Raw genomic sequence first — 12,010 nt, forward strand, 5'->3', positions numbered from 1 at the left:
AATATAATAGCTTAGTAAAAGTTAGCAGAAGGGTGTAATGCAGAGGTGCTTGAGATTTCTTGGCACCAGTGGGACACAAATGGAGTACAACAGACACTTTTTGGATGCCACTAAGTTTCTGCTGTGTTTGCTAGTATAATAGCTTAGTAAAAGTGAGCAGAAGGGTGTAATGCAGAGATGCTTGAGATTGCTTGGCACCAGTGGGACACAAATGGAGTACAACAGCCACTTTTTGGATGCCACTAAGTTTCTGCTGTGTTTGCTAGTATAATAGCTTAGTAAAAGTGAGCAGAAGGGTGTAATGCAGAGGTGCTTGAGATTGCTTGGCACCAGTGGGACACAAATGGAGTACAACAGCCACTTTTTGGATGCCACTAAGTTTCTGCTGTGTTTGCTAGTATACTAGCTTAGTAAAAGTTAGCAGAAGGGTGTAATGCAGAGATACTTGAGATTTCTTTGCACCAGTGGGACACAAATGGAATGCAACTGCCACTTTTTGGATGCCACTAAGTTTCTGTTGTGTTTGCTAGTATAATAGCTTAGTAAAAATCAGCAGAAGGGTGTAATGCAGAGGTGCTTGAGATTGCTTGGCTTCAGTGGGACACAAATGGTGTACAACAGCCACTTTTTGGATGCCACTAAGTTTCTGCTCTGTTTGCTTGTATAATAGTTTAGTAAAAGTGAGGAGAAGGGTGTAATGCAGAGGTGCTTGAGATTTCTTGGCACCAGTGGGACACAAATGGAGTACAACAGCCACTTTTTGGATGCCACTAAGTTTCTGCTCTGTTTGCTAGTATAATAGCTTAGTAAAAGTGAGAAGAAGGGTGTAATGCAGAGGTGCTTGAGATTGCTTGGCACCAGTGGGACACAAATGGAGTACAACAGCCACTTTTTGGATGCCACTAAGACTAAGATTCTTCTGTGTTTGCTAGTATAATAGCTTAGTAAAAGTGAGCAGAAGGGTGTAATGCAGAGGTGCTTGAGATTGCTTGGCACCAGTGGGACACAAATGGAGTACAACAGCCACTTTTTGGATTCCAGTAAGTTTCTGCTGTGTTTGCTAGTATAATAGCTTAGTAAAAGTGAGCAGAAGGGTGTAATTCAGAGTTGGTTGAGATTGCTTGGCACCAATGGGACACAAATGGAGTACAACAGCCACTTTTTGGATGCCACTAAGTTTCTGCTGTGTTTGCTAATATTATAGCTTAGTAAAAGTTAGCAGAAGGGTGTAATGCAGAGGTGCTTGAGATTTCTTGGCACCAGTGGGACACAAATGGAGTACAACAGACACTTTTTGGATGCCACTAAGTTTCTGCTGTGTTTGTTAGTATAATAGCTTAGTAAAAGTGAGCAGAAGGGTGTAATGCAGAAGTGCTTGAGATTTCTTTGCACCAGTGGGACACAAATGGAATACAACTGCCACTTTTTGGATGCCACTAAGTTTCTGCTGTGTTTGCTAGTATAATAGCTTAGTAACAGTGAGAAGAAGGGTGTAATGCAGAGGTGCTTGAGATTGCTTGGCACCAGTGGGACACAAATGGAGTACAACAGCCACTTTTTAGATGCCATTAAGTTTCTGCTGTGTTTGCTAGTATAATAGCTTAGTAAAAGTCAACAGAAGGAAGTAATGCAGAGGTGTTTGAGATTGCTTGGCACGAGTGGGACACAAATGAAGTACAACAGCCACTTTTTGGATGCCACTAAGTTTCTGTTGTGTTTGCTAGTATAATAGCTTAGTAAAAATCAGCAGATGGGTGTAATGCAGGGGTGCTGGAGATTGCTTGGCACCAGTGGGACACAAATGGTCTACAACAGCCACTTTTTGGATGCCACTAAGTTTCTGCTCTGTTTGCTAGTATAATAGCTTAGTAAAAGTGAGGAGAAGGGTGTAATGCAGAGGTGCTTGAGATTTCTTGGCACCAGTGGGACACAAGTGGAGTACAACAGCCACTTTTTGGATGCCACTAAGTTTCTTCTCTGTTTGCTAGTATAATAGCTTAGTAAAAGTGAGAAGAAGGGTGTAATGCAGAGGTGCTTGAGATTGCTTGGCACCAGTGGGACACAATTGGAGTACAACAGCCACTTTTTTGATGCCACTAAGTTTCTGCTGTGTTTGCTACTATAATTGCTTAGTAAAAGTGAGCAGAAGGGTGTAATTCAGAGTTGGTTGAGATTGCTTGGCACCAGTGGGACACAAATGGAGTACAACAGCCACTTTTTGGATGCCACTAAGTTTCTGCTGTGTTTGCTAATATAATAGCTTAGTAAAAGTTAGCAGAAGGGTGTAATGCAGAGGTGCTTGAGATTTCTTGGCACCAGTGGGACACAAATGGAGTACAACAGACACTTTTTGGATGCCACTAAGTTTCTGCTGTGTTTGCTAGTATAATAGCTTAGTAAAAGTGAGCAGAAGGGTGTAATGCAGAGGTGCTTGAGATTGCTTGGCACCAGTGGGACACAAATGGAGTACAACAGCCACTTTTTGGATGCCACTAAGTTTCTGCTGTGTTTGCTAGTATAATAGCTTAGTAAAAGTGAGCAGAAGGGTGTAATGCAGAGGTGCTTTTGATTGCTTGGCACCAGTGGGACACAAATGGAGTACAACAGCCACTTTTTGGATGCCACTAAGTTTCTGCTGTGTTTGCTAGTATACTAGCTTAGTAAAAGTGAGCAGAAGGGTGTAATGCAGAGATACTTGAGATTTCTTTGCACCAGTGGGACACAAATGGAATGCAACTGCCACTTTTTGGATGCCACTAAGTTTCTTTTGTGTTTGCTAGTATAATAGCTTAGTAAAAATCAGCAGAAGGGTGTAATGCAGAGGTGCTTGAGATTGCTTGGCTTCAGTGGGACACAAATGGTGTACAACAGCCACTTTTTGGATGCCACTAAGTTTCTGCTCTGTTTGCTTGTATAATAGTTTAGTAAAAGTGAGGAGAAGGGTGTAATGCAGAGGTGCTTGAGATTTCTTGGCACCAGTGGGACACAAATAGAGTACAACAGCCACTTTTTGGATGCCACTAAGTTTCTGCTCTGTTTGCTAGTATAATAGCTTAGTAAAAGTGAGAAGAAGGGTGTAATGCAGAGGTGCTTGAGATTGCTTGGCACCAGTGGGACACAAATTGAGTACAACAGCCACTTTTTGGATGCCACTAAGACTAAGATTCTTCTGTGTTTGCTAGTATAATAGCTTAGTAAAAGTGAGCAGAAGGGTGTAATGCAGAGATGCTTGAGATTGCTTGGCACCAGGGGGACACAAATGGAGTACAACAGCCACTTTTTGGATTCCAGTAAGTTTCTGCTGTGTTTGCTAGTATAATAGCTTAGTAAAAGTGAGCAGAAGGGTGTAATTCAGAGTTGGTTGAGATTGCTTGGCACCAATGGGACACAAATGGAGTACAACAGCCACTTTTTGGATGCCACTAAGTTTCTGCTGTGTTTGCTAATATTATAGCTTAGTAAAAGTTAGCAGAAGGGTGTAATGCAGAGGAGCTTGAGATTTCTTGGCACCAGTGGGACACAAATGGAGTACAACAGACACTTTTTGGATGCCACTAAGTTTCTGCTGTGTTTGTTAGTATAATAGCTTAGTAAAAGTGAGCAGAAGGGTGTAATGCAGAGGTGCTTGAGATTGCTTGGCACCAGTGGGACACAAATGGAGTACAACAGCCACTTTTTGGATGCCACTAAGTTTCTGCTGTGTTTGCTAGTATGATAGCTTAGAAAAAGTGAGCAGAAGGGTGTAATGCAGAGGTGCTTGAGATTGCTTGGCACCAGTGGGACACAAATGGAGTACAACAGCCACTTTTTGGATGCCACTAAGACTAAGATTCTTCTGTGTTTGCTAGTATAATAGCTTAGTAAAAGTGAGCAGAAGGGTGTAATGCAGAGGTGCTTGAGATTGCTTGGCACCAGGGGGACACAAATGGAGTACAACAGCCACTTTTTGGATTCCAGTAAGTTTCTGCTGTGTTTGCTAGTATAATAGCTTAGTAAAAATGAGCAGAAGGGTGTAATTCAGAGTTGGTTGAGATTGCTTGGCACCAATGGGACACAAATGGAGTACAACAGCCACTTTTTGGATGCCACTAAGTTTCTGCTGTGTTTGCTAATATTATAGCTTAGTAAAAGTCAGCAGAAGGGTGTAATGCAGAGGTGCTTGAGATTTCTTGGCACCAGTGGGACACAAATGGAGTACAACAGACACTTTTTGGATGCCACTAAGTTTCTGCTGTGTTTGTTAGTATAATAGCTTAGTAAAAGTGAGCAAAAGGGTGTAATGCAGAGGTGCTTGAGATTGCTTGGCACCAGTGGGACACAAATGGAGTACAACAGCCACTTTTTGGATGCCACTAAGTTTCTGCTGTGTTTGCTAGTATGATAGCTTAGAAAAAGTGAGCAGAAGGGTGTAATGCAGAGGTGCTTGAGATTGCTTAGCACCAGTGGGACACAAATGGAGTACAACAGCCACTTTTTGGATGCCACTAAGTTTCTGCTGTGTTTGCTAGTATAATAGCTTAGTAAAAGTGAGCAGAAGGGTGTAATGCAGAGATACTTGAGATTTCTTTGCACCAGTGGGACACAAATGGAATACAACTGCCACTTTTTGGATGCCACTAAGTTTCTGCTGTGTTTGCTAGTATAATAGCTTAGCAACAGTGAGAAGAAGGGTGTAATGCAGAGGTGCTTGAGATTGCTTGGCACCAGTGGGTCACAAATGGAGTACAACAGCCACTTTTTAGATGCCATTAAGTTTCTGCTGTGTTTGCTAGTATAATAGCTTAGTAAAAGTCAGCAGAAGGGTGTAATGCAGAGGTGTTTGAGATTGCTTGGCACCAGTAGGACACACATGGAGTACAACGGCCACTTTTTGGATGCCACTAAGTTTCTGTTGTGTTTGCTAGTATAATAGCTTAGTAAAAATTAGCAGATGGCTGTAATGCAGAGGTGCTGGAGTTTGCTTGGCACCAGTGGGTCACAAATGGAGTACAACATCCACTTTTTAGATGCCATTAAGTTTCTGCTGTGTTTGCTAGTATAATAGCTTAGTAAAAGTCAGCATAAGGGTGTAATGCAGAGGTGTTTGAGATTGCTTGGCACCAGTAGGACACACATGGAGTACAACGGCCACTTTTTGGATGCCACTAAGTTTCTGTTGTGTTTGCTAGTATAATAGCTTAGTAAAAATTAGCAGATGGCTGTAATGCAGAGGTGCTGGAGTTTGCTTGGCACCAGTGGGTCACAAATGGAGTACAACAGCCACTTTTTAGATGCCATTAAGTTTCTGCTGTGTTTGCTAGTATAATAGCTTAGTAAAAGTGAGCAGAAGGGTGTAATGCATAAGTGCTTGAGATTTCTTTGCACCAGTGGGACACAAATGGAATACAACTGCCACTTTTTGGATGCCACTATCTGCTGTGTTTGCTAGTATAATAGCTTAGTAACAGTGAGAAGAAGGGTGTAATGCAGAGGTGCTTGAGATTCCTTGGCACCAGTGGGACACAAATGGAGTACAACAGCCACTTTTTAGATGCCATTAAGTTTCTGCTGTGTTTGCTAGTATAATAGCTTAGTAAAAGTCAACAGAAGGAAGTAATGCAGAGGTGTTTGAGATTGCTTGGCACGAGTGGGACACAAATGAAGTACAACGGCCACTTTTTGGATGCCACTAAGTTTCTGTTGTGTTTGCTAGTATAATAGCTTAGTAAAAATCAGCAGATGGGTGTAATGCAGAGGTTCTGGAGATTGCTTGGCACCAGTGGGACACAAATGGTCTACAACAGCCACTTTTTGGATGCCACTAAGTTTCTGCTCTTTTTGCTAGTATAATAGCTTAGTAAAAGTGAGGAGAAGGGTGTAATGCAGAGGTGCTTGAGATTTCTTGGCACCAGTGGGACACAAGTGGAGTACAACAGCCACTTTTTGGATGCCACTAAATTTCTGCTCTGTTTGCTAGTATAATAGCTTAGTAAAAGTGAGAAGAAGGGTGTAATGCAGAGGTGCTTGAGATTGCTTGGCACCAGTGGGACACAAATTGAGTACAACAGCCACTTTTTTGATGCCACTAAGTTTCTGCTGTGTTTGCTAGTATAATACCTTAGTAAAAGTGAGCAGAAGGGTGTAATGCAGAGGTGCTTGAGATTGCTTGGCACCAGGGGGACACAAATGGAGTACAACAGCCACTTTTTGGATGCCACTAAGTTTCTGCTGTGTTTGCTAATATAATAGCTTAGTAAAAGTTAGCAGAATAGTGTAATGCAGAGGTGCTTGAGATTTCTTGGCACCAGTGGGACACAAATAGAGTACAACAGACACTTTTTGGATGCCACTAAGTTTCTGCTGTGTTTGCTAGTATAATAGCTTAGTAAAAGTCAGCAGAAGGGTGTAATGCAGAGGTGCTTGGGATTGCTTGGCACCAGTGGGACACAAATGGAGTACAACAGCCACTTTTTGGATGCCACTAAGTTTCTGCTGTGTTTGCTAGTATAATAGCTTAGTAACAGTGAGCAGAAGGGTGTAATGCAGAGATACTTGAGATTTCTTTGCACCAGTGGGACACAAATGGAATGCAACTGCCACTTTTTGGATGCCACTAAGTTTCTGTTGTGTTTGCTAGTATAATAGCTTAGTAAAAATCAGCAGAAGGGTGTAATGCAGAGGTGCTTGAGATTGCTTGGCTTCAGTGGGACACAAATGGTGTACAACAGCCACTTTTTGGATGCCACTAAGTTTCTGCTGTGTTTGCTAGTATGATAGCTTAGAAAAAGTGAGCAGAAGGGTGTAATGCAGAGGTGCTTGAGATTGCTTGGCACCAGTGGGACACAAATGGAGTACAACAGCCACTTTTTGGATGCCACTAAGTTTCTGCTGTGTTTGCTAGTATGATAGCTTAGAAAAAGTGAGCAGAAGGGTGTAATGCAGAGGTGCTTGAGATTGCTTGGCACCAGTGGGACACAAATGGAGTACAACAGCCACTTTTTGGATGCCACTAAGTTTCTGCTGTGTTTGCTAGTATAATAGCTTAGTAAAAGTGAGCAGAAGGGTGTAATGCAGAGATACTTGAGATTTCTTTGCACCAGTGGGACACAAATGGAATACAACTGCCACTTTTTGGATGCCACTAAGTTTCTGCTGTGTTTGCTAGTATAATAGCTTAGCAACAGTGAGAAGAAGGGTGTAATGCAGAGGTGCTTGAGATTGCTTGGCACCAGTGGGACACAAATGGAGTACAACAGCCACTTTTTGGATGCCACTAAGTTTCTGCTGTGTTTGCTAGTATAATAGCTTAGTAAAAGTGAGCAGAAGGGTGTAATGCAGAGATACTTGAGATTTCTTTGCACCAGTGGGACACAAATGGAATACAACTGCCACTTTTTGGATGCCACTAAGTTTCTGCTGTGTTTGCTAGTATAATAGCTTAGCAACAGTGAGAAGAAGGGTGTAATGCAGAGGTGCTTGAGATTGCTTGGCACCAGTGAGTCACAAATGGAGTACAACAGCCACTTTTTAGATGCCATTAAGTTTCTGCTGTGTTTGCTAGTATAATAGCTTAGTAAAAGTCAGCAGAAGGGTGTAATGCAGAGGTGTTTGAGATTGCTTGGCACCAGTAGGACACACATGGAGTACAACGGCCACTTTTTGGATGCCACTAAGTTTCTGTTGTGTTTGCTAGTATAATAGCTTAGTAAAAATTAGCAGATGGCTGTAATGCAGAGGTGCTGGAGTTTGCTTGGCACCAGTGGGTCACAAATGGAGTACAACATCCACATTTTAGATGCCATTAAGTTTCTGCTGTGTTTGCTAGTATAATAGCTTAGTAAAAGTGAGCAGAAGGGTGTAATGCAGAAGTGCTTGAGATTTCTTTGCACCAGTGGGACACAAATGGAATACAACTGCCAATTTTTGGATGCCACTATCTGCTGTGTTTGCTAGTATAATAGCTTAGTAACAGTGAGAAGAAGGGTGTAATGCAGAGGTGCTTGAGATTCCTTGGCACCAGTGGGACACAAATGGAGTACAACAGCCACTTTTTAGATGCCATTAAGTTTCTGCTGTGTTTGCTAGTATAATAGCTTAGTAAAAGTCAACAGAAGGAAGTAATGCAGAGGTGTTTGAGATTGCTTGGCACGAGTGGGACACAAATGAAGTACAACGGCCACTTTTTGGATGCCACTAAGTTTCTGTTGTGTTTGCTAGTATAATAGCTTAGTAAAAAATCAGCAGATGGGTGTAATGCAGAGGTTCTAGAGATTGCTTGGCACCAGTGGGACACAAATGGTCTACAACAGCCACTTTTTGGATGCCACTACGTTTCTGCTCTGTTTGCTAGTATAATAGCTTAGTAAAAGTGAGGAGAAGGGTGTAATGCAGAGGTGCTTGAGATTTCTTGGCACCAGTGGGACACAAGTGGAGTACAACAGCCACTTTTTGGATGCCACTAAATTTCTGCTCTGTTTGCTAGTATAATAGCTTAGTAAAAGTGAGAAGAAGGGTGTAATGCAGAGGTGCTTGAGATTGCTTGGCACCAGTGGGACACAAATTGAGTACAACAGCCACTTTTTTGATGCCACTAAGTTTCTGCTGTGTTTGCTAGTATAATACCTTAGTAAAAGTGAGCAGAAGGGTGTAATGCAGAGGTGCTTGAGATTGCTTGGCACCAGGGGGACACAAATGGAGTACAACAGCCACTTTTTGGATTCCAGTAAGTTTCTGCTGTGTTTGCTAGTATAATAGCTTAGTAAAAGTGAGCAGAAGGGTGTAATTCAGAGTTGGTTGAGATTGCTTGGCACCAGGGGGACACAAATGGAGTACAACAGCCACTTTTTGGATTCCAGTAAGTTTCTGCTGTGTTTGCTAGTATAATAGCTTAGTAAAAGTCAGCAGAAGGGTGTAATGCAGAGGTGCTTGGGATTGCTTGGCACCAGTGGGACACAAATGGAGTACAACAGCCACTTTTTGGATGCCACTAAGTTTCTGCTGTGTTTGCTAGTATAATAGCTTAGTAACAGTGAGCAGAAGGGTGTAATGCAGAGATACTTGAGATTTCTTTGCACCAGTGGGACACAAATGGAATGCAACTGCCACTTTTTGGATGCCACTAAGTTTCTGTTGTGTTTGCTAGTATAATAGCTTAGTAAAAATCAGCAGAAGGGTGTAATGCAGAGGTGCTTGAGATTGCTTGGCTTCAGTGGGACACAAATGGTGTACAACAGCCACTTTTTGGATGCCACTAAGTTTCTGCTCTGTTTGCTTGTATAATAGCTTAGTAAAAGTGAGTAGAAGGGTGTAATGCAGAGGTGCTTGAGATTTCTTGGCACCAGTGGGACACAAATGGAGTACAACAGCCACTTTTTGGATGCCACTAAGTTTCTGCTGTGTTTGCTAGTATAATAGCTTAGTAAAAGTGAGCAGAAGGGTGTAATGCAGATGTGCTTGAGATTGCTTGGCACCAGGGGGACACAAATGGAGTACAACAGCCACTTTTTGGATTCCAATAAGTTTCTGCTGTGTTTCCTAGCATAATAGCTTAGTAAAAGTGAGCAGAAGGGTGTAATTCAGAGTTGGTTGAGATTGCTTGGCACCAGTGGGACACAAATGGAGTACAACAGCCACTTTTTGGATGCCACTAAGTTTCTGCTGTGTTTGCTAATATAATAGCTTAGTAAAAGTTAGCAGAAGGGTGTAATGCAGAGGTGCTTGAGATTTCTTGGCACCAGTGGGACACAAATGGAGTACAACAGACACTTTTTGGATGCCACTAAGTTTCTACTGTGTTTGCTAGTATAATAGCTTAGTAAAATTGAGCAGAAGGGTGTAATGCAGAGGTGCTTGAGATTGCTTGGCACCAGTGGGACACAAATGGAGTACAACAGCCACTTTTTGGATGCCACTAAGTTTCTGCTGTGTTTGCTAGTATAATAGCTTAGTAAAAGTGAGCAGAAGGGTGTAATGCAGAGGTGCTTGAGATTGGTTGGCACCAGTGGGACAAAAATGGAGTACAACAGCCACTTTTTGGATGCCACTAAGTTTCTGCTGTGTTTGCTAGTATAATAGCTTAGAAAAAGTGAGCAGAAGGGTGTAATGCAGAGATACTTGAGATTTCTTTGCACCAGTGGGACACAAATGGAATACAACTGCCACTTTTTGGATGCCACTAAGTTTCTGCTGTGTTTGCTAGTATAATAGCTTAGTAACAGTGAGAAGAAGGGTGTAATGCAGAGGTGCTTGAGATTGCTTGGCACCAGTGGGACACAAATGGAGTACAACAGCCACTTTTTGGATGCCACTAAGTTTCTGCTGTGTTTGCTAGTATAATAGCTTAGTAAAAGTCAGCAAAAGAAAGTAATGCAGAGGTGTTTGAGATTGCTTGGCACGAGTGGGACACAAATGGAGTACAACGGCCACTTTTTGGATGCCACTAAGTTTCTGTTGTGTTTGCTAGTATAATAGCTTAGTAAAAATCAGCAGAAGGGTGTAATGCAGAGGTGCTTGAGATTGCTTGGCACCAGTGGGACACAAATGGTGTACAACAGCAACTTTTTGGATGCCACTAAGTTTCTGCTCTGTTTGCTAGTATAATAGCTTAGTAAAAGTGAGGAGAAGGGTGTAATGCAGAGGTGCTTGAGATTTCTTGGCACCAATGGGACACAAATGGAGTACAACAGCCACTTTTTGGATGCCACTAAGTTTCTGCTCTGTTTGCTAGTATAATAGCTTAGTAAAAGTGAGAAGAAGGGTGTAATGCAGAGGTGCTTGAGATTGCTTGGCACCAGTGGGACACAAATGGAGTACAACAGCCACTTTTTAGATGCCACTTAGTTTCTGCTGTGTTTGCTAGTATAATAGCTTAGTAAAAGTCAGCAGAAGGGTGTAATGCAGAGGTGTTTGAGATTGCTTGGCACCAGTGGGACACAAATGGAGTACAACGGCCACTTTTTGGATGCCACTAAGTTTCTGTTGTGTTTGCTAGTATAATAGCTTAGTAAAAGTGAGCAGAAGGGTGTAATGCAGAGGTGCTTGAGATTGCTTGGCACCAGTGGGACACAAATGGAGAACAACAGCCACTTTTTGGATGCCACTAAGTTTCTGCTGTGTTTGCTAGTATAATAGCTTAGTAAAAGTTAGAAGAAGGGTGTAATACAGAGGTGCTTGAGATTGCTTGGCACCAGTGGGACACAAATGGAGTACAACAGCCACTTTTTGGATGTCACTAAGTTTCTGCTGTGTTTGCTAGTATAATAGCTTAGTAAAAGTGAGGAGAAGGGTGTAATGCAGAGGTGCTTGAGATTTCTTGGCACCAATGGGACACAAATGGAGTACAACAGCCACTTTTTGGATGCCACTAAGTTTCTGCTCTGTTTGCTAGTATAATAGCTTAGTAAAAGTGAGAAGAAGGGTGTAATGCAGAGGTGCTTGAGATTGCTTGGCACCAGTGGGACACAAATGGAGTACAACAGCCACTTTTTAGATGCCACTTAGTTTCTGCTGTGTTTGCTAGTATAATAGCTTAGTAAAAGTCAGCAGAAGGGTGTAATGCAGAGGTGTTTGAGATTGCTTGGCACCAGTGGGACACAAATGGAGTACAACGGCCACTTTTTGGATGCCACTAAGTTTCTGTTGTGTTTGCTAGTATAATAGCTTAGTAAAAGTGAGCAGAAGGGTGTAATGCAGAGGTGCTTGAGATTGCTTGGCACCAGTGGGACACAAATGGAGAACAACAGCCACTTTTTGGATGCCACTAAGTTTCTGCTGTGTTTGCTAGTATAATAGCTTAGTAAAAGTTAGAAGAAGGGTGTAATACAGAGGTGCTTGAGATTGCTTGGCACCAGTGGGACACAAATGGAGTACAACAGCCACTTTTTGGATGTCACTAAGTTTCTGCTGTGTTTGCTAGTATAATAGCTTAGTAAAAGTAAGCAGAACGGTGTAATGCAGAGGTGCTTGAGATTGCTTGGCACCAGTGGGACAGAAATGGAGAACAACAGCCACTTTTTGGATGCCACTAAGTTTC

Source organism: Anomaloglossus baeobatrachus, chromosome 11 (genome assembly GCF_048569485.1).
Source record: "Anomaloglossus baeobatrachus isolate aAnoBae1 chromosome 11, aAnoBae1.hap1, whole genome shotgun sequence".
Classification (NCBI taxonomy): Eukaryota; Metazoa; Chordata; class Amphibia; order Anura; family Aromobatidae; genus Anomaloglossus; species Anomaloglossus baeobatrachus.